The sequence below is a fragment of the Pinus tabuliformis genome, chromosome 6, assembly GCF_031772625.1.
Source record: "Pinus tabuliformis cultivar Carrire ecotype Pingquan chromosome 6, CPIR1, whole genome shotgun sequence".
Classification (NCBI taxonomy): Eukaryota; Viridiplantae; Streptophyta; class Pinopsida; order Pinales; family Pinaceae; genus Pinus; species Pinus tabuliformis.
Genome location: NC_142292.1, coordinates 1,555,436,323 through 1,555,459,398, shown reverse-complemented (window position 1 = coordinate 1,555,459,398; position 23,076 = coordinate 1,555,436,323).

Genomic DNA, 23,076 nt, shown 5'->3' with positions numbered 1-23,076 from the left:
ACCTTGGGATCTGCATGCCTCAATGGCAGGTTTCTTGCCTTCGACGATAGGTTGCATCATTGACCTTCGATCAAAGGATTCCGTGATATGTTCGACATCAACACATCTATTCACATCTCATGGATTGTACTAGGTACTTTGAGAGCCATTGACATTAATGGTGGTTTCTCTCACACTTGTTAACAGTTTACATCATTGACTGGTAATCAAGTGGTTTCTACCATGTTCGACTTCAACACATTTATTCGCATGGATAGAATCGTACTATTTCGGGAAGTAGAAATGAAGACCCTGGATCTAGTTTCCACCATCCAGGCTGCGAGGAATTTTGTATTCATTATGATGTGGACTATTCAAAAATAGATGGCTACGTCCATACTGTGTCTACATGTGTCTATACTTATGATGTACTACAAGATCATTCCTATATCAGAGCAGTAGATAGTTTTCTAGTTAGTTTTGATCTGAGTATGGGAATGCCTACCTCAGCGATGATATGATCTCATATATATATTTTGCATTGAATGTTTTTACAGGTTCCGACTGGGCTCTCCTCAAGATGATCCTCGAAATGATAAAGTACTTCACTCTTCCTATATGATAATTGAAAATCCTCATCCACTACAGACTTCGCACTTTAGGGGGAAATATGTTACACAAAAATATCGTCACCATGACTATCTGTAGTCAGTATAGGTCCATCAATACTTATACTGTCCTCCTAAGCAAGTCTCAGACCTCAGTTCTTTAAGTCAGGGTTTAAAAATGAGAGAAAGACTTTGAAAATCAATGTAACTCTGGTTACGCACTTTCTCTCACTGTCACCTGCAGGCCCGCACCCTTTGTTCGTGTCAATTGCGTATCTGCACACTCTGTCTGTAAAGGGGTGGGTGCATACCCCTACGAAAGTCAAAAGGCGCAAAGTTTATCTTAAAAAACTCACTTTGGGTTAATTCTAGAGGATTCTAGAAGGAATTTTGATGTGGATTGTTCGCTCTGAGGTGGTTCATGCATCCCAAAAGAGAAGGAGCTAATCCCTTGACTAAAGGAGCTATCCCTTTGAAGGAGGACCTTTATCCCATTGAAGGAGGACCTAGTAACCTCCCTCCATTGCACTATAAATACATGCATTGGGGTGAGGACTAGGGAGGTTAGAAGCTGAAGATTTTGAGGGTAAATGCTGGTGAAATTAAGACTTCCTAGTTGAGCTTAAGAGGAGAGATCACATACCTTTTTGGCTTCATTGGGGAGTGAGTGAAACTTGTCAAAGTAGAGGAGACTTCTTGTTGGACCCTGGGAGGAGCTTGTACAACGTCAAGGCACAGGTTGTAAAGTTCTTCTTCTTTTGAATTAATACAATCAAACTCATTTTTCTCAACAAGTATCTTATGTTATTTGTTTCATGGACTCCTTGACTTTCATGTTAAATATGTTTTAAGACATTGGCTTTTCAGGTGCTATTTAATTTGTTTGCCTTGTTTGTGTTTGCAGATTCGCGACAAAGGAGCGGGGGCATCCACAAACTTGCTTTGGACCTAAGGTAGGCCCTAAAAACACTTGATTTGCTATTGTTTATAAAATCATATTTAGAGAAAGATAGTGTCTGGTTGGTTTGCTTGTCATTAGGTCTTCTTTAGATTCTAGGAAGGTCTATCTTGTCCACAAGATCGACTCTTTCCGTGTGACAACACATTATGAGGATACAAAAAGCAACACTTTTTTTAGCCAATTGATAAGTCTCAAACAAAAGGGTTCAATAATGGAGCACATTGAGGAGTTCCAAAAATTGAACGTAAGGTTAAAAAATATTCTAGAGGAGCATAGGATTGATGTGTTCATAGGGACTTTAAAGGATAATATCCAACATGATGTTCGCCTTTGGGAACCTGATTCATTAGAGAAGGCATTCAGGTTAGCAAGAAAAATGGAAAGCAAAATTATGGCAACCATGAAGCATACCACTCACAACTATAAAGATGGAAGTGTTGTTGCCCCTAGTCTTCGACAACCTATAAGGTTGACACCACAACAATTGGAAGAAAAAAGAGAAAAAGGCTTTGTTACAGTTGTGATAGCAAATACACTAAAGGTCATAAGTGTGCTGAGAAGAAATTATTCTACATAGATTGTGAAGAGGAAGAAGAAAAGGAGAAAGAAAGGTAAAAAAAAGAGAATATACTCCAGGAACAAAGCCTAGATAATGAAGAAATGAATCTGACCATATCTTGTAAAGCATTGGCAAGAATTACCACTCCTCAAACTCTCAAGATAGAAGGACATATCAAGAAGAAAAAGGTGCAAGAAGTGAAAGATCACATCAAGAAAAAAGAAAAAAATCCAACCATATCTTGTAATTCATTGGTCGGAATTACCACTCCTCAAACTATCAAGAAGTGAAAGATCACATCGAGCATCAAGAAATGAATTCGACCATATCTTGTAAAGGATTGGAAGAAATTACCACTCCTCAAACTCTAAAGATAGAAGGACATATCAAGAAGAAAAAGGTTCAAGTAGTGAAAGATCACATCGAGCATCAACAACAAGTTCTCCAACTTTTAAAGGATAACGCCACTTTGGTGCAAAATCGAATGAAACAACAGGTAGATCAACATCGTAGTGAAAAATGTTTTGATGTAGGTGATTGGGTATTTTTATTGCTACATCTCAAGCAAGCTATTTATGAGAAGGAAATGTTGGCAATACTATATGCACTTAAGAAATGGCGACCTTACCGAATGGGAAGACACTTCAAGGTAAAAATGGATCATGATAGTCTTAAATACTTTTTAGAACAACTATTATCTTTATAAGAACAAAAAAAATGGGTCACAAATATGTTGGGTTATGAATTTGACTTCATTTATAGAAAAGGGAAGAAAAATTTTGTTTCAGATACACTCTCAAGAAAGGATGAGGATGTGGAAGCATTGTTTTGTGCTATTTCTATTATCCAACCAGATTGGATAAATGAAGCAAGGGATGAATGGAAGAAGGACAAAGAAGTATGGCCACTCATTCAAAAGTTGCATAATATTCCAATTCAAACAATATTGCCAGAACTTGAAGAGGAAGGAAAAATCAAATTGGAACCTAGAGCAGTCACAGAAACAAGAACCCGATAGCTATGAAATCGATCAATTTCAGAGTATCTCATCAAGTGCAAGAACTTACCCGCCGAATATTCCACATGGGAGGACAAGAATTTTATACAGAAGCATCAAGAACTACTCAAGCGTTGAGGACAACACTTTTTGAAGGAGAGGGGCATGTTAGGCCCCTATACTACTAGTGTAACCCCTTATTGTTATTAGTACAACCCCCTTATTATATTGTTGTACCCATGTAGTCCCCATATTGTTATTATTGTGCCCCGTAGAAGCCCACTATTGTTATTATTGTGCCCTTACATTATTATTGTTATGTCAGCTCTGATTATATTATGACCCCTTAGACTCCTATATATAGAAAGGAGGTCTTGTAATTTGTATCATCCAAGAATTGTTCATTTGTGTAATGTAAAGGAGGTTGCCCCCTCGAAGAGGCTGAATTCTAAGGCATTCAACTATCTTTTCTATCTTTTTTTGAGCTGGTTTCATAACAGGACAGGGATGGGGTAAGAGAGAGGATTAGAGGGAAAAGAGAGAGAGAGAGAGAGAGAGAGAGAGAGAGGATGGGGGCAGAGAGAGGGAGGTAGGAGAGAAAGGGAGAAAGAGGAAGTACGAGAGAGAATATTTGAGAGAGAGGAGGAGAGAGGGATGGATAGGGAGATAGAGTTGGAGGGGGAGAGAGAGAGCCTGGAAGAAGAAATACATAGAGAGTGAGAAGTGGAGAGAGAGGGAGTAACAATGGGGAGATGGAGAGAGAGTGTGTATGTTTGGGGTTGAGATAAAGACAAAGAAGGAGATATGGAGAGAATGGGGTAGAGAAGGAGAGGGAGGGGTATAGTAGTAGAGTTGGAGGCTGAAGAGTAAGAGAGAGAGAGAGAAAGAGAGGAAGGAAGAGAGAGAGGATGTGAGAGAGTGGAGTGAGGGAGGGAAAGAGAGATGGAGTTTGAGGGGGAGAGAGAGAGGTAAGAAGAAAGAAATATAGAGAGAAAGGTGGAGAGAGAGATAGGGAGTGATAAAGAGGATGGAGAGAGAGGGAGAGAGGAAAGAAGTAGGGAAGAGAGATAGAAATGGGGGAGAGAGAGAGAGAGAGAGAGAGAGAGAGAGAGAGAGAGATTGAAGAAATAGAGTGTATGTTTTGGTGGTGATATAGAGAGGAAAATGGAGATAGAGATATAGATGGAAAGTGAAGAGAGGAAAGAAGAGAGAGATGGAGAGAGGGAGGGAGGGACAAAGAGATTGATAGATATAAAGTGAAATAGCATGTGTGTTTGGGGGGTTGAGATAGAGTGGAAAATAAGGAGAGATGGAGGGAGATATAGATATATATGGGGGGAGGGGGAGAGGGAAGAATATTTCCTGCACTAGATACATTAATTTCAGTGTAGATGGTGATTTTTAATCCAATTTGATTTCTTGCACTAGATGCATTGATTTCACTGTAGATGTTGATTTCTAATGATATTCTAATGATATTTGATTGCTTTCACTAGATGCATTAATTTCAATGTAAATGATTTCTAATCCTATTTTATTGCTTGCACTAAATGCATTGATTTCAATGTAGATGGTTATTTCTATTCCTATTTGATTGCTTGCACTAGATGCATTAATTTCAATGTAGATGTTGATTTCTAATAATGTTTGATTGCTTGCACTAGATGCATTGATTTCAGTGTAGATGGTGATTTCTAATCTTATTTGATTGATTGCACTAAATGCATTGATTTCAATGTAGATGGTGATTTCTAATCCTATTTGATTGCCTGCACTAGATGCATTTATTTCAGTGTAGATGGTACTTTATAATCCTATTTTCTTGCTTGCACTAGGTGCATTAATTTTAGTGTAGATGTTGGTTTATAATCCAATTTTCTTACGTGCACTAGATGAATTGATTTGAATGTAAATGTTGATTTTTAATCTTATTTGATTGCTTTCATTAGATGTAGTGATTTTAATGTAAATGTTGTTTTCTAATCTTATTTAATTGTTTGCATTAGATTCATTAATTTCAGTGTAAATGTTGATTTCTGTTTTGATGTAATTGGATGTATGATGATACATTAATTTTAAAGTTATTGGATTAACATTGTGCATTGATTCTAGTGTAAGCACAAAAAGTTATTTAAAATGTACATTGACTTTTGTGTTATAGTAATTCAACCTATTAATATTGGAGAGAAGGAGAGACAAGGAATGTTGTTTACTACAATAGATCGAGCTAAATATTTAAATGGTTTATGGTTTAACGTGTCCTTTTCATATAATCGATATGAAAATATGACAATAAATATGAAAAGATGACAAAAGTAAAAAGGGTGACAATAAGAATAATAGAAGAAAATAGTTTTAGATTAACCACAATGAAGACTATTTGTAATTGACTATATTCTTATTATTCACATTTTCTATCATTCAACACTATTACATTGTCCCTTTACATTCAAAATTTATATTTCATCATTAAAGTTATTATCGTTACAACAAACTGAGGCAACTAAGCAAATTTATAATTAAAATATACAGATTAATCTGAGACATATTAGCATATTTAAAATGATTATATTAATATTAGACGAATTTACGTATTATTGATAAAATTAATCATATGTTCATTAGATTTTCTTTGGTCACACATGACTGAAACCAACCTAGATCCATCTTAACTCTAGATCTATCAAGCATCGAGAGGGATCAAATCTCTCGAGATACAAACATTTCCTCAAGTTTTGCACTCAAAAAAGAGGTTTTCACCTCAAGATATGTGATCCCTCTCGCTGCTTGATAGATCCGGAGTTAAGATGGAAGTAGACTGGCTTTATTTTAAAATTGAGGAAATTACAAATATTTTTGAAAGTAACTTTTCATTAAAATAATAATTCTTTAATTTCAATTGCATAAATGGATATAAAAATAGCTTGGATCTATCTTAATTTTAGATCTTAATTTTGGATTTACCAAGGGCAGAGGGGATCAAATCTCTTTTCACTTTAAAAAAAGTTTGCATATGAAGATATTTTATGCCTTTGACACTTGGTAAATTAGGAGTAATATGATTGAATTATTAATTATAATTATAATTATTAATTTTATATTTCGCTTTACTAATTTTATTTTATTTATTTATTTATTTATTTTTAACCCCAACTTTATTTTGCTTAAAATTTTTCACATTAAATTTTATTTTACGGAGTTTCCTCAAATTAGATGTTAAAATTGTTTTTCAAATAAAATAAATTGCCTATATTTTTTAATATTAAAAGTTATTTTTAATTTGCCCCATGGTGTAGATTAGTTGATGATAGACTGGGTTGTTAAGGCATTTCTTATGATGTTATTGATTTAAACTTCGATTAACTTAGTGTGCCACGTGTGAGGCAATGTGGGTACACTTGGAAGTGATTGTGGTAGTGGATAGAATCGATCTTTAAGTACAAACATGCTATAGTTGTCTATTATATCATATACAAAAAAATAACAATAATAATAATAATCTTATTTTTTTAATTTTATTGAATTAATTATTTATCAAAATTAGATTTTATTAAAAGCACATGATTTTATTGGAAGTAGTTTAGGTGATGGAAATAAAGGAAACTAATTTTCTTGTAAGCATTTTCTAAATTGTATCTCCACTCAAACACTCTCATAGAAAAAAAAGTCTTAACCCAACCCATCAAACAAGCCACCCAATGTCACCTTGGTGGCCTTCTCTCACTCTTTAGACTACAGGAAGGATATCCTTATTTGGGGGGAATCCTTAAATATCGAGCTAAGATAGGTCATTGAGTAATGAAAGGAAGTTCCTTAATGAAGGTTAGTGATTTGACACTACTCACTCTCAAAGTAAAAGGTCAGGGATAAGTGTGTGAATAGTCAAACAAACCATGAATTATTAACAAATTTTGAATGATTTTATTTACACAACTATGCTTATTCATGCAACCAAATTATACTTGAAAAATGAAAGATAAAGCTTGCTCAATTAACCATATAGCATGAGATGCTAGTGAAGCATATATAAAATGACACAATAAAAATAGAAAATGAATCATAAATTTTCTATATAAGTAAGGCATTAGATCATTCATTCAATGTATTCATGAGCATTGGAGATTGAGAGTTTGTTATCATCATCAAGAGACCATTCTACAATTAAGAGATCATACACCAACAATATTAACTATGTTTGGGACAACAAAGAGTTATGTGTTTGCAATGATAAATAAAGGAAATATTCAAACTTGTCGTTGTTACTAAGTACAATGAAGACAACAAAGTTGAATGTGGACTATTTACACGTTTGTAACATTCAAATGTCATCCATTTATCATCATGCAAGTTGCATGAAGGAAATTTGGTAGTGGTACTAAGTGAACATTATTTGATGAAAGTTCATACCCTCTCCTTAGCACTACCACTTTGCAAGACGAAGAAGAAATGTGAAATATATGTGCAACCAACTAAATAAGTTGGAAAGGTTGTTGCAACATATATAGGTGGTCATGTCGTGTTGCAAAAGGACGTGTTGGCCCACTCCCCTTTTTGATAATTTGTCAACCTTTGAATTTGATTCCCTGTGAATGTGATCAAATGATATGACTCTAAAGATTCTAATAAGCTCCATAATTTTAATCATCCTTTGATCCAATAAACAAGTGTACAAGGATGTATAACCTTTCACCCAATATAAAACAACCTTTGAATCCCCTATGACTTGTAAGTTTAGATTGTTGAAGTGACACAATTAAAATAAATAACATAAACAACTAATTCATATTATTGTAGTTTTTGTTAGGTAGTCATATTTTTTTTCCTAGACTAAATTAGTCATTTTTAGTAGTATTACTTATTATCTAGTCGTATATTTTAACTGGTGACTAAAATAGTTATTTATGTTAGTCATTTTTAGTTGGGTCTCTTCATATTGCTAATTTTTGGTAGTATTTCACTTGGAAAAGTTGTGGTGACTAAATGTTTTAGTCACCTAGTCACTAATTTCATCATTTTCTAACAGTGATAGTGATAAAGGAATGGAGTTTAGAGTCTGTATTGTAACCATTTACAATAATTATGGTCAAAATCCCCTTCCAAATGTACCATGTACTATCTAGAGGATTGATCATGTATATTTTTTAGTTTCTTCTTTTCTAGTTTATGTGTTGATGGATCGACATTCAAGCAAGGGAGTCCTAATATGGAAAATAATCCCATCATAGTGACTCACCACTAAAGAAATAAAATTTATTTGGGATCTGAGCAATCTAAATATTACAGATTTTATCAGTTGTCAAACACCAACAAAACTGATAGATAAAGTGCCAGTCTCCCTCATTACTCGTCCAATTCACCATCTTTGTGTCACACACTAGAGGATGAGTTGCGCGTTGTTGGAATATGCACACTGCATATGCACTGTAGAAAAAAATGATCAAGGAATGGAATTGGGAGTCAATATCATAACAAATTACAATAATCTTTGTTGAATAGCCCTACCTAATGTACCCTATTCAGTTTATAATATTGGTTATGTCTACTTTTTAGTCCTTTTTTTTCAATTTTTTTTTGGTGGATTGGAATTTAAAGAAGGGAGTAATAATATGGAAAAAAATACCATCATAAGGACATGTCATTGTAGTCATAGATCTCAATTGGGACTCAAGCATTCTAAATATGAGAGACTTGATTGGTTCTATCACTAGCAAAAGTAACAGATAGTGTCAATCTCTCTTATTATTTCACTAGATTTGAAGAAATTTAGAATGTGATTTTGACTATTACGAGCCGTATAATCTACTTTTGATAGACTTTGTTAGGTTTGACTAATTGCCAAGTTTCCATTGTCACTTTTTTTATGCTAAGTAACTTTATGAAATACTTGAACTGAAAGTAAAACTATATTATGTTATCATGCTTAGAGGATTGTTTCTAGTTGAGGTTTTCACTTACAAAATATGAGAAAAGCATAATATTTAGTTTGAATACTACAACTATTGACTATTAACTAATATTTGAAAGCATGTTGAGACATATATATCATGTAAGGTTGTTTGAGGTTGTGATTTGTTTTGAATTACACAGATAAATTCAATCTCCCTAAAGACCTTGAGTTCGACTGTGAATGACATAGGCTTAGTGGTAAGCTTGATAGATAGGATGGAAGGACCTGCACCAGGTGATGGTTTTAGATATACTACTGGACAATATTTAGTTGCTATGACAAAATGTCACAGGAAGGTAGTTCCGTGACAAAGAGAATGAGTAGTTGCATGAGTTCGATGCCCCTCATCATTGTAGCTTTAGGTGGAAGTGTGATCAATAGTCTCCATCAACATAATAATGTAGAGTCTTTAGAAATGGAATCTACAACAACTTCTAATATCATGAGGCTGAGATTGGAGGTATGTTCTTTATTCACTTGTTTCTAATGTACTATTATAGTTTTCATGTGTGTTTGTGTTTATTAACTTGTGTTTGCATTAGTCCACATTATTGTGTAGCTGTGGATCTTGAACTCACTAACCATGCAAGTTTAGAGATTTTTATTTTATCTTCTAATATACCTCTTCCATTTCAACATTAGAAAACTATATATTTGATCTTTTGCATCCTATTTCAATTTTTATGTATCTCTCAAATCATTATTTTTTAAATATTATTCATGATCTTTGATTTTTTTTTGTATTTAGTGTCATTTGAACCTTGGGAGTCTTTAAACTAGTTTAGTTTGTCTTAGCTAAGACTCATGAGTCTTGCGAAGTCTTATCTAGGGTGAGTACTCACATAAGACCTTCCTATGAATCTATCCACTCACTATATTCATGGGAAGTTTGCCATTCTTTCCAAGGCTCACCATAAACTTTCCAATGACCATACTCACCACAAACTTGAAATATTTTTTGTGTACAAAATTTACTATATTTTAAGGGTTTCTCATCTTTGTTGAGCATTTCCTAGGCCACTGATTTTTGTTGAGTCCCTAGGCAGCCAAGTATTTACTGAGCCCACAATATTGGTTTAAATAGTTTAAAGCATATTTTTTTGTTCCATTTCTACAAGGCATTTGTGGGTTTGATTATTGTGGTTTCTCTCTACTAGGTGATTCTTTTTTGCCACATCACATGATTACAATTTATTGACACATCTATCATCACTTTCGCTCATTCTAATGCAAATCAAGATAATCCATTTTTCTATGTTCAAGCATCTTTAACACCATATATGAGCCACTGCGACAAGTTTTTGTCTCTTTCATCTCTACAACAATCACATCTAGATGGTTGGGCATTAGCATTTTAGTCCCATTACACTAAACAATAGAGAGATATGGTGGCTGAGATGTTGTCATACTTCAATGAGGTTTAATCAAACTTGAAACCATGTACAGACTTGAGATGTTATTCAAGGTTTCTTGTTCCTCTATGTCAAGTTTCTCTTGTAGAGGCTATGATAATGAGGGGGGTTAACTTGGAGTCCACAATCTATATCCTTTTTTAAAAGAAAGAAATGCCTCTGATGAGGCCTGGTTTAGTGAACATGTTTTGTACTTTATTCTTGTATCTTGTGGGTGACGTAGTCTAAATTGATCACTTATCCACTTTATCATATTTTATTGGAGACTTAGACAACTTTTATCACTCTCCCCACAACTTTATGCTCTATATACATCAATATAGATGAGTGTATTTTGAAGCCTAGGAAAACCACACCTATGCTTCCTATGTTTTCTATATTTATTTGGCTTCCTAAACATGTGTACAGTTCTGGAATACTCTTCTCATACTCACCTACTTTGTTACTCATGAATTTGTGTGTACATTCCTACATTGTTGGTTTTGTGATTATATTAATTGGTATAGGAAACTTAATATTAGGGGCTTCTCAAGACTTAACCACTTTTCGATCCATATCCTTTAGGATTTTCTTCCCACATAGAATCTTTCTTTAGGATATCCATATTGTGGGGCTGTGGCTAAAAGATGAAATATTTGGCACTTTATCCTGGATATCTTGGGGATTTCCATTTTTGGTGTAAAATCCTATCATTTTGTGCATCTCCCAAGTCATGTGGCACCCTATAAAATATCCAGTAACTCATGAGACTTGTTAATGCTTGAAATTGGAAGAATTCTAGAGTTAATTAGGGAAAGTACAAAGTCACCATGTAGTTCCCCTTAGCATTTTGGCTTAGTGTTTTCTAACCTTGGGGAGAATCCTTATGCAATCTATTGATGGAATATAAACTTGGGAAATAAAACACTCCCAAAATGTGAATAACTTTCTATTATATAAAAAATTGACCTGAAATATGTGTAACATAAATCTAGACAACAAACTATAATGCATACTTACACCTAAGTAATCAATTTTGCATTTGTAAGTGTGAAAATATGCTAGAAATACCTCAAACCTTCTCTTAAAAGATGCAGATTTGCATATAAAAGAACACAAAATTGCGAGCTTAAAGTTGGGAAATTAATATATGTGACCATAATGCCTTGAATTCATGGGTGGCGGAGCAGAAAATCAATTAGGCATGAGTAATTTACAATGTTAAGTGATTCAGAATAATTCAGATAAGGGAAGAAAAAAAATCAAGTAACTAAGATTTCATCCTGATGAATACCTTGAGATTATTGACTATAAAAATGACATAGTTAAGCATCAACATGGGGAATATGTCTCTTGGGTGAGGTATTGATGATTCTTACCAAAATATTTCAACTATGTAAGTCGTCTAATATTTTTTCAGTTGCCGCATCCTAAGACATTTCCTTTGTGCAGGTGGAAGCAACTCTAGTAAGTATCCATTAGTTTGACAATATCATGTTACATGAAGATCCATTCCATAGTTACTATGTCTCCCTTGTCATTCCAACCAATAAATACCTTGAAGGTTGGGCTCAGAAAGAAGGAATTGTTTACAAGGATTTTGCTGACTTGTGTCAGAAGAGTGAATCAATTAAAGAAGTTCAAAGCTCAATTTTATATATCTATTATGGTGTCCACCACTTCTACTTCATTATAAATTTGTATTAATATTATACTTGGTTTTTCTATAGTACTCATAATATCTTACAATTCATATTTTCTATGGCACATTAAACATGCTCTTTGATATAATAATGCAAGAGTTTATTGATTAGGTAAAACAATAAAAGGTTGCATGGAGACATTTCATGAAAAATGATGCAATTGTCACTTTTAATGGCATTCTATTGAACAACTAATTGAAGATCAATTTATGTGCATCAAGAATGGAAAAAAGGAAAATATATATTAATACTAGAGGGTTGATCATATGGGAGTGATAATTCCTATGGTTTGCGGAAAATTGGATGATTGTTAGGATCTAGAGATATTAGGGTTGTCTTGGTTTTTGAAACAAACATTTTTTAGGATGTAGATGAATATGAAAGAAGGAAATCAAGTGGGTACATTTGGTTAGATACATTGGAGGAGGGTGTAAATGAAATAGTTTGAGAAACAATTCCAAAATGCCATTTATTTGGCGTATCCAATTGTTTTTTTAGGTATGTGGAGATAGCATGCGAAAAGGATTCTATGGAGTACAACCAATTAAGGATGGACTTATTTTTATTTTTTTGACTCACAATGGAGTGGAAACCAATCAATCATTATGTTACTAGAAGATTTACTCCCTCTAGACCCTAAGGATCAATGCATATTGGGGCATGGTATCCACCCACATGTATGGGTAACCATAGGAGAAATTTTTTCTTCGATGATGCAGTTTGTCAACCAATTTTCATAAATTATTTATTATATGTTATCCTTTTTTTTCCATTTGTTTTCATGAGTTATCTACAACTTGAGATTTTTAGCATGTAACTTAGTTGGCATGCTTGTGCCTAATATTTTCCCGAAGGTTGAATACTAAGTTCCTAAGGTGTTCTTTTCTATGGTGATTTTTTATTTGATTTGTTTACACAGGTCATCTAACCAAATAGTGGCCACTATCCCCCAACTGAAGAAAAATTGTTCAAGTTTCTTACTTTTCTGGGGAAAAATGGCATTGACATTGCTGATATTGAGTTATATGTGGTATAAATTCTTTATAGTCCATTTTATTTTATATTCCAGTGTTCATTGGATTTCATGTCTTATACTCTACATTGTATCTTCTTTCATTTTAAGAAGAGGAACTCAATATTGGTGGTAAGAAGTAGGAATTGAAGAAAGAGGAGAACAAAAACACTAGAGTGACAAATGTAGAAAGAGAGAGAAGAGAATTGGTCTAGTGATACCCTTAAAGTTAATATCTTGCATGAGACTCACACATACATACTAATGTTGAAGCCTTAGAGTTGGTGAATTCACCTGCAATTCATTGGCAACACAATGATAATGTTTTGAAGCAATGACACAATATTTCATGTGTAACTTGTAGTCCAACCAATAATAAATTGGAAACTCATATTCTAATACTTGACATTTCATAGAATATAATTTGTTGTTGAAATTATTTATAGTTGTACTTGATATTATTTAGTGTTGTAATTAACATATGTAACTTTTCATTTTCATATTAAATGAACATGGACATTTATGCCATTTTCTTAATTTAGTCACAAAATCATACTAATTAATTACATTGATTAATAATGAACACATAAAATCAATTCACAACTACTAAATTAGTAGTTTATATTAATTATTGATTAACACAAATAAAATTAATGTGCAATGACTAAATTAGACATTTATAATGATAATTAATGAAATTAATATAAACTACTAAATCAGTTGTTTATATAATGAATATGAAACTACCAAAAAAAGATAAATGGCTATTGTAAATGATAAATTTGTGAATTACAAAGGACAACTAAATTTTGCATATATATGACTATTAGTAGCTAATTTACAATATCTTATAACATGAATGAAATTTAGTCATATTTCTTTGGTCATTAATTAGTTTTGTCGGGTGATCATGTATTAGTACATTTTGTTGTGTATGTGGTCATTAATTGTGGCAATTAATGAAAAAATCAATGACTAAATTATTGACCAAATTTACGAATAAATATACTACTATCCGATAAAATTGAGGCAACCAACAAATGATTAAGGTAGATACAACTAAAAGTTGGTTGCCTTATAAGACACTATAAATTAGCCATTATTGGTCATCGAATGAAAAATGGTCGTTTATATGCAAAATTTAGTTGTTTTTTTAGTAACTAATTAGCCATTTTGTACTAGTGCTTAGCTCCTGGAATTGCATATTGTGCAACCATGGAGAACATCCTCCTTCAACTACACAATGTGAAATCCAAAAGCTCAGTCACTCCATTATCCTGGCTAGACTTTCCCAATACATAGTCCTTGACCAACCCAGCCTAGTTTGTTTCAATGCACACATCTAGTGGACAGTCGGGTGAACCTTAGACCCTTCCCATGCTCAAATGTGCACTACATAATCACAGTGCACACAAATGTCACTCTTACTCCTCTAGTGCTCAACTGCACAAATCCTTGATCAAAATTGTTTTCCACTATACACTGCACATTTCTAGTGTATAGTGGGATCATCCCTTAGTCCTTGCATTGCTCAATTATGTAATCCTTTGCTTCCCATCCTTGAGCACTACACACTTCGCATTCTTAGTCATTAATCCTGTCACTCTTGTCTCTTTTACTTGCTCAACTATGTAATGCCTTCATTAGTGTTTCCCTTACTATGCATTGCATAATCTTAGTGGATAGTAGGGCCTTCCTCCCGTCCTTACAATGCTCAAATCCAAAATTCATGGATTGTTCCCCTCAAGCATTTCATATTGTGTAGTTACAGTGCCTAAGCCTACTCTCCTTTCCCTCTGGACTTTCCCAATGTGTAATATACACCTTGCCTCTCTCTTATCACTTTACATTGTGTAATCACAGTGTCCATACCCTCACTTCCTACTTCTTAACTCTCTACGTTGTGCATTCCTAGGCTTCTCATTCAGTTCTTATGCATTGTCCCATCACATTTTGCCTCACATGAGAAAACAAAGATAAAACAAGTAATTTTGGGACTAATATTCTCTTGTCATGGGTGACCTATATTTGCTAGTGTTAACATCCTATCACTGCAAGATGATGATGAAGGAGGTTAGTAAGAGAGGTTACAAGAAGGAGACTTGTGGAGACAAGTCACAAAGATGTTATCATGTAGGAATAAAGGATCTGTAACACCCTCCTCCCACACCTACCCAAGTAACCATGCCAAATGGTAAACATGTGATGAGAGGATACTATGATTAGATTCGATCTCCTATGTGACCTTAAAGAAGTGGAATCAATGGAACACATCAACCAACTTATCCACATCAACAACAGAACCCTCAGGAGACATGTTAGCCACTCAAACATCCTATCCTTAGGTCCCACTTATGTTCTAGACATCTTAGGCCTCAATCACTCCCATGATATAGGCAAGAGAGCATCCAAAAACCAAATGCCGCTCACAATATTTCCTACCAGTGACCAGAGACTAAATTTGTCAGTCCTATGCCAGAGACCCTGAGATTTGAGCCACTTTTTCAGGTGATTTGAAATCACCCCTAGGTGACCTCAGGAAATTAATGAAGGTATTACAGACTAATGTGCTGGTGTGTGTGTCTATGTTATCTTGTGCAACAGATCGATAAGATTGTGAAATACACAGACACTTGAAACAGTAAGAGATCACAGTAAGCAAACATAAACACAACAAAATTTAATAAGGAGTTCACCCAATCCTCCTGGGCTACGTCTCCTGGTCCAGCCTTCAGTGGTGGCCTTTTTATTATGTTTTTAAAGCAGAGTCTTACAATAAGGAGCTCAATCTGAGTCTCACTTGACAGAGGATGATCAGTAGGATGGCACTTGGAATTCCCAAGTCCTTAGAGTTCACAGACTCCCCTTACCAAATTTTGACCTCAATTGGTCTCTGTCTGCTCGATGCTGCCCTTACTCTGATGGTCAGCTCGGCTTCTCTGCCCTCTGCAACTTTGCCTCTCTTTCTGTGTCTCTCAGCCTTCGGCTTCTTCACTGCTTCTCTGCCTCACTGTCTCTCTGTCTTGTCTCTGTCAGCTCGTGGCTTTAAAGCCAGTTTGTTTCTTCGACTGTTCGCTTTGTCTTCCCGGCTCTCTGAATCACCTGCCTCTGTCCGTTGGGACTCCTCTGCCCTGCATCATCGTTGCTGTGTAACGCTTCACAGAGAGGTGGCCACCTGTCTTCTTGTGAACTGAGTGTCAGTTCTTCCTGAACAATCGTTTTTTTCCGTTATTTCCCAGATGCCTATGAAATGGATCCTTCTGTCAATTTATTGGTCAAATCAGACTTCAAATCTTATGCACCGTAGTTTATTTCTCCCCCGGGTCCGGTCATCCATCAGGTTGAACCTCCACCATTGATTTGGAGCCCCCAGATCCTCCGGTCTTCACTTATATCGCACGGTTGAGTTTCTCGACCGTTAGTCCACAATGTAAGCGGTTTCTCTCTCTCCCCGCTAGACATGCATCACTCAGTGTATGGAATCACTAGGTCCTCAGCCAAATCTGCTTACCGCCCAAAATGCCTCCGATATTCCGTTGGTTTTGAGCGCAGGACCCGCCTTGTCAATTTTAGCACTTTCCCACGGTTTTCCATTTTTCCTTGTGACCGAGCACTCAGGGCTTTTCCTTCTCGAGGGGTTTTTCCCAACGATACGCGATTAACACTCTACACTAATCGCATATTAGAAACAGCTTCCGTTTTTGGGTTTAAGCTTCCCAACTACCATTTTTGTGCCATGCACAGTCTCCATGGGACAATGGTTAGCGTGCTTTGACCAAAGGTCCTCATTGCTTCGTGATGGCTACAATTACCATTATTCAGAGGTTATTTCTGATAGTTATAAGATTTGTTGAAGTCTGTCATTCATTCTTAACAATCATGGAATTGTTTGAGGATCCAATTCGGATCATGGCATTCCCACTGAAAAAGCTTTTGGACCACCAAAAGTTGGTTTTCAAGCATCGACTAAGTAAGGATACAACTTTCTCATCTGTCCAATCTCTATCCATTTTGCATTGCTTGGCTTTGAACCCCTGAGCCCAATTCTGAGGTACTCAACATCTCCCCTGTGTGTCGTTCTCACCTTCCTGTCCAGAACTATGTCTTCCTACAATTCATTAAGATATTCAGGTAGCAGGTCATCAATAGAAGGCAATTGACTCTGTTCTTCAGGATCTTCAATTAACAAAGGTTCAAATAGTCTCAAGCCGTCTGCATTGATGACCGAGTAGATGTGCATATAAGCTGGCAAATCAAGGCGAAAAGCATTCTCACCAATTTTCTCAAGGATCCTGAAAGGTCCATACCTTATTGGTTTCAGCCTTTTACCTTCAACTTGCATCCTGTCCTTGCTGATATACAGCCAGACTTGATCACCAACTTGGAAACTATGGTCCATCCGATGCTTGTCATGCCTTGCCCCGTATTTGGCCTGGCTCTTTTCCAACTGTTCCTGTACTGCCTTATGGATCTCTTGGATTTGTTCAATGAACCTAGTTGCCTTGTCCACATCGCTGTGTCCCTCAACTGCTGTGTCCTTACCAAAGACAAAATCGAAGGGAGACCTTAGTGTGAAACCAAAACAGGTCTCAAAAGGAGATCTCTATGTGGGAGAATGTTTGGCTCAGTTGTAAGCATGCTGCATATAACACAAATGTTCATCCCAAAGCTTAGGATGCTTGCTGCAATATCCCCTGAGCAACTGGATCACTGTCCTGTTGACTACTTCGGCCTGGCCATCTATTTGTGGATGGAAAGTTGTGCTTTTCTTCAGTTTGGTGTCCATCAGTTCCCACAGACTTGACCAAAACTTTCCCACAAATCGAGTGTCTCGTTCAGATATAATGGAAGTGGATAATCCAAAATGAACCCATACATGTTGAAAGAACAATTTTGCAGTTTGTTCAGCTATAATCTATTTATTACAAGGTATCAAAATACACATTTTGCTGAACCTATCCACAACAACATACAGATAATGATGACCTTTCCTAGATTTAGGCGGTCCTCCAACAAAGTCCATGGAAACACTTTCCCAAGGATGAGAAGGAACTGATAATGGAGTGTACAAGCTTAGTTTCCTATTGCTGGGCTTGCTTTTAGCACACATAGTACACCCTCTTACATAAATAGAAACTGTCTCATTCATTTTTGGCCAATAACAAAATATTTGTAGTTGTGCAACTGTTTTGCTTACCCCAAAGTGACCTGATATTAGAGAAGTGTGTGCTTCTCGAATTATCTTTACTCTTTCAGTTTGTGGAATGTATAGCTTCCCACAATGATACAAGAGTTGGTCCTTAATATGATAATCCAATTCTTCTACTCATTTGCCTTGACTTAAAGTTGCATACACATCTTTAAAGTTTATATCTTGAGCATATTGTTCAATGTAACTTTCATGTAATACAAAATTATGCTTAAGTATAGTAGATGCATTTATAATGGGTCTAGTAACATATCTGCAACTTTATTATGTATGCCCTTTTTATATCTGATGACTAAATGAAACTGTTGTAGGAACCCATCCACCTGTAGTGTCTTGATTACTGCAACTTAGTTTGGGAGTGTAGATATTGAAGTGGTTGATGATCAATATGGATAACTGTTTCTTTGCCCATTAAGTAATGTTTCCACTTTTTCACACTATGTACTAATGCATACAATTCCTTATCATATGTGGGATAGTTAACTACTGTAGAGTTAAACGTCTCAGAATGATAACATATGGGTTTCCCGTGTTGTATCAACACTACTCCCATGGCATAGTCACTGGCATCCATTTGGATTTCAAACGGTCTTTGAAGATCTGGCAGTGCTAGTACTGGTGTTGTACTAATATTTTCTTTCAAGGTGTTGAAGGCTTTCTGCTATTTGCCTCCCCACTGAAACACCTTGTTCAATCTTGTTAAAGCATGTACGGGAGCTGTATTTAAGAAAAAGTTAGAAATGAACTTTCTCCAATATTGTGCTGCTCCTAAGAAGCTTCTAACTTTTGTAGCAGATTTGGGTTTAGGCCAGTTTACAATGACTGCCACCTTAGAGGGATCTATCTTCAATTCACCACCCCCTACTATATGTCCCAAATAATTCAAAGATGTTTTGCCAAATTCACATTTTGAGAGTTTAACATAAAGTTTTTCTCTTTTCAAAACATCTAGTGTCTACTTAACATGCTTTAAATGTTCTTCCCATGTTTTGCTAAATATCAGAATGTCATCCAAATATACAATAACAAAATCATCAAGAAAAGGTCTAAGCACATCATTCATTATTCTCATGAAAGTAGCAGAAGCATTAGTTAAGCCAAAATGCATAACCATCCACTCATACAATCCCTGCTTTGTTTTGAAAGCAGTCTTCCATGCATCTTGTTCTGCAACTCTAACCTGATGATATCCACTATGCAAGTCTAACTTGGAAAAATAAACAGTTTCCTTTAATTGATCTAATAGATCATCTATGCGAGGAAGGGGATAATGATTTTTGATTGTTATTTTATTTAGTGCTCGGTAATCAATGCACATTCTCCACGAGCCATCTTTCTTTCTCACCAAAACGATTGGTGACCCACATGGTGATGTGCTAGGTCTAATGAACCCCTTCTCGAGCAACTCGTGCACCTGCTTCTTGATTTCTGCGTTCTCTAAAGCAGACAACTTGTACATTCCAATGTTAGGCAATGGAGCATCTTGCTGCAAATTAATATCATGCACTATTTCTTTTTTGGGTGGCAGACCTTGAGGTTCTTGAAACAAGATATCATACTGTGAAACAACTTTTTCTAAATCGGCTTGCTATTTAGCATCACAGCCTTCAAATACATTGGTTTTATCAGGTTTCTTTTCCTTTACAACCATCAGTAAAAATTGTTTACATGAATTTATAATTCGTTTCATCTGCCCTGAGTTTATGAGAGTGTAATTATTCTTGAGCTTATGAGCTCTTACAAAGTATTCAATTCCATTTTTAACGAGTAGATACTTGTTCTCAGCTCTATAGAAAATAGCTTTTCTGTCATACAAGTAAGGAATTCCTAAAACATTTCCACATATATCCAAAGGAATTATATCTAACTCAACCTCATCTACAAATGCTGACCCAAAAGAAAACTTAAGTTTGCATTGTCTAGTCACTTGTAGTTGTGCTTTATCACTTAACCAACCTAATGGGTATGGTTTCTTGTGAGGTGTAGTCTGTAATCCCAACTTCTTTACAATTGCTTCAGAAATTAAATTCACTTGTGAGCCACTATCAAACAAAGTATCAGTATTTTGATGTTTGGAAGTAACTCAAATATGGAAAAGCTCATGTCTTTTTCTCTCATTTTCTTCATCAATAGTAGATTGTGCAGAATTACTAGTAGATGCTTCATAATTCTTACCTTTTATACCTGTGGCTACAATGGTTGTTTCATCTCCTGAGTCTGACCCCAAATCTTTCTGAATAGATGCAACAGTCTTCTTCTTCTTGCCCTCGAACTTCTTAGGTCTCAGCTCTGGATGCAGAATCCAACAGTGCTCATCATCATGCCCATCCTTCTTACAGTGAGTGCATGAAGACTTGCTTTTCTGTGCAGTGTTGGCCTTCCTTGCTTTCCATTTCTATTTTCTTTTCTCCTTATTCTTGCTTGCAGTGGGTTGGAATGATCCCCCAACTTCTGGGTTCCCATTCTTTCCTCTAGCTTCTAGATGTGTAGCTTGAACAGATACCTCATCTATACTAGTGGGATTAAACATGAGGATAGTGCGTCTCATGTAGTTGTGTAGACCACCGATGTACTTCAACAGAGTCTCAAGCGAGTCTAATGAGATTCCTAGAATCAAAGCTCTCTTCCTAAATTCTTGGGTGTAACCTTGTACACTTTGCCCTTTCAATTGTCGAAGGGTTTTCCAGCTCATCATGGCTTGCTGCATGTAGGCCAATGGATAGAACTTCTTTTTGATTGCAGAAACAAATTCACTCCAGATAGAAAGAGTCTTACCATGTCTCTTCATGTCAGCTTGGGTCCTGCCTTCCCACCAAACTAAGGCAGTGCCCCTAAGGCGTAGGCTGGCCAGCTGAATCTTGATCTTGTTTGAGTCGATACTCTGCACTTTGCAATAAACATCAATTTGTCTAATCCAATTGTCTAGCTTTTCTGCATTCAACTCTCCATCATATATTGGTAAATCAAATTTAACATCTAGTTTAATCAAAGATGTCTTCTTTTTATGTTCAGGGCTATTAGGAGGTGTGAGAAAGTTTTCTTCTTTCCCTTTGCCTTTTGAGTGGTCATGGAGGAGAGACTCTTCTTCTCCTTTATCTTGTTTGGAGCCTGATGAATCTTCATCTTTATGTTTTCTAAAGTCCTTATACATTTCCTCTACCATGGACCTTATGGCCAGGAAACTATCTATAAATTGAGGGTCTGGCCCCATAGAACCTTCCTCCGAGATTTTCTTCTGAGGATAGACTCTTCAAATTTCAGGATTAGTTTCGACCAACTCTCCTTCTCCTAATTTGAGCTTTGATCTAGTTAGCATTCAACAGCTAAATCTAGCACAAGCTTGTCTAACCTTAACAACCTATAGCTCTGATACCACTTGATTTGAAATCACCCCTAGGTGACCTCAGGAAATTAATGAAGGTATTACAGACTCATGTGCTAGTGTGTGTGTCTATGTTATCTTGTGCAACGGATCGATAAGATTATGAAATACACAGACACTTGAAACAGTAAGAGATCACAGTAAGAAAACATAAACACAACAAAATTTAATAAGGAGTTCACCCAATCCTCCTGGGCTACGTCTCCTGGTCTAGCCTTCAGTGGTGGCCTTTTTATTATGTTTTTAAAGCAGAGTCTTACAATAAGGAGCTCAATCTGAGTCTCACTTGACAGAGGATGATCAGTAGGATGGCACTTGAAATTCCCAAGTCCTTAGAGTTCACAGACTCCCCTTACCGAATTTCAACCTCAAGTGGTCTCTATCTACTCGATGTTGCCCTTACTCTGATGGTCAGCTTGGCTTCTCTGCCCTTTGCAACTTTTCCTCTCTTTCTGTGTCTCTTGCCCTTTGGCTTCTTCACTGCTTCTCTACCTTGTTGTCTCTCTGTCTTGTCTCTGTCAGCTCGTGGCTTTAAAGCCAGTTCATTTCTTCGACTGTTCGCTTCGTCTTCTGGGGTCTTTGAATCGCCTGCCTCTGTCCTCTGGGACTCCTCTGCCCTGCATCATCGCTGCTGCGTAATGCTTAGAAGAGAGGTGGCCACCTGTCTTCTTGCAAACTGAGTGTCAGTTCTTCCTGAACGGTCGTTTTTTTTCCTTTAATTCCTAGATGCCTGCAAAATGGATCCTTCTGTTGATTCATTGGTCAAATCAAACTTCAAATCTTATGTGCTATAGTTTATTTCTCCCCCGAGTCCTGTCATCCATCAGGTTGAACCTCCGTCATTGATCTAGAGCCCCCAGATCCTACGGTCTTCACTTATATCACACGGTTGAGTTGCTCAACCATTAGTCTGCGATGTAAGTGGTTTCTCTCTCTCCCCACTGGACACACGTCACTTAGTGTATGGAATTGCTGGGTCCTCGGCCAAATCTACTTACTGCCCGAAATGCCTCCAATATTCCGCCGGTTTTGAGCGTGGGACCCGCCTTGTCAGTTTTAGCGCTTTCCCACGGTTTTCCGGTTTTCCTTGTGACCGAGCGCTTGGGGCTTTTCCTTCTCGAGGGATTTTGCCCAGCGATACATATCAGAAACAACCTTTATTTCTGGGTTTGAGCTTCCCAATTGCCATTTTTGCGCCATGCACAGTATCCATGGGCCAACAGTCAATGCACTTTGACCAAAGGTCCTCGTTGCTCTGTGCTGGCTGCAATTACCATTATTCAGAGGTTATTTCTGATAGCTATAAGATTTCTTAAAGTCTGTCATTC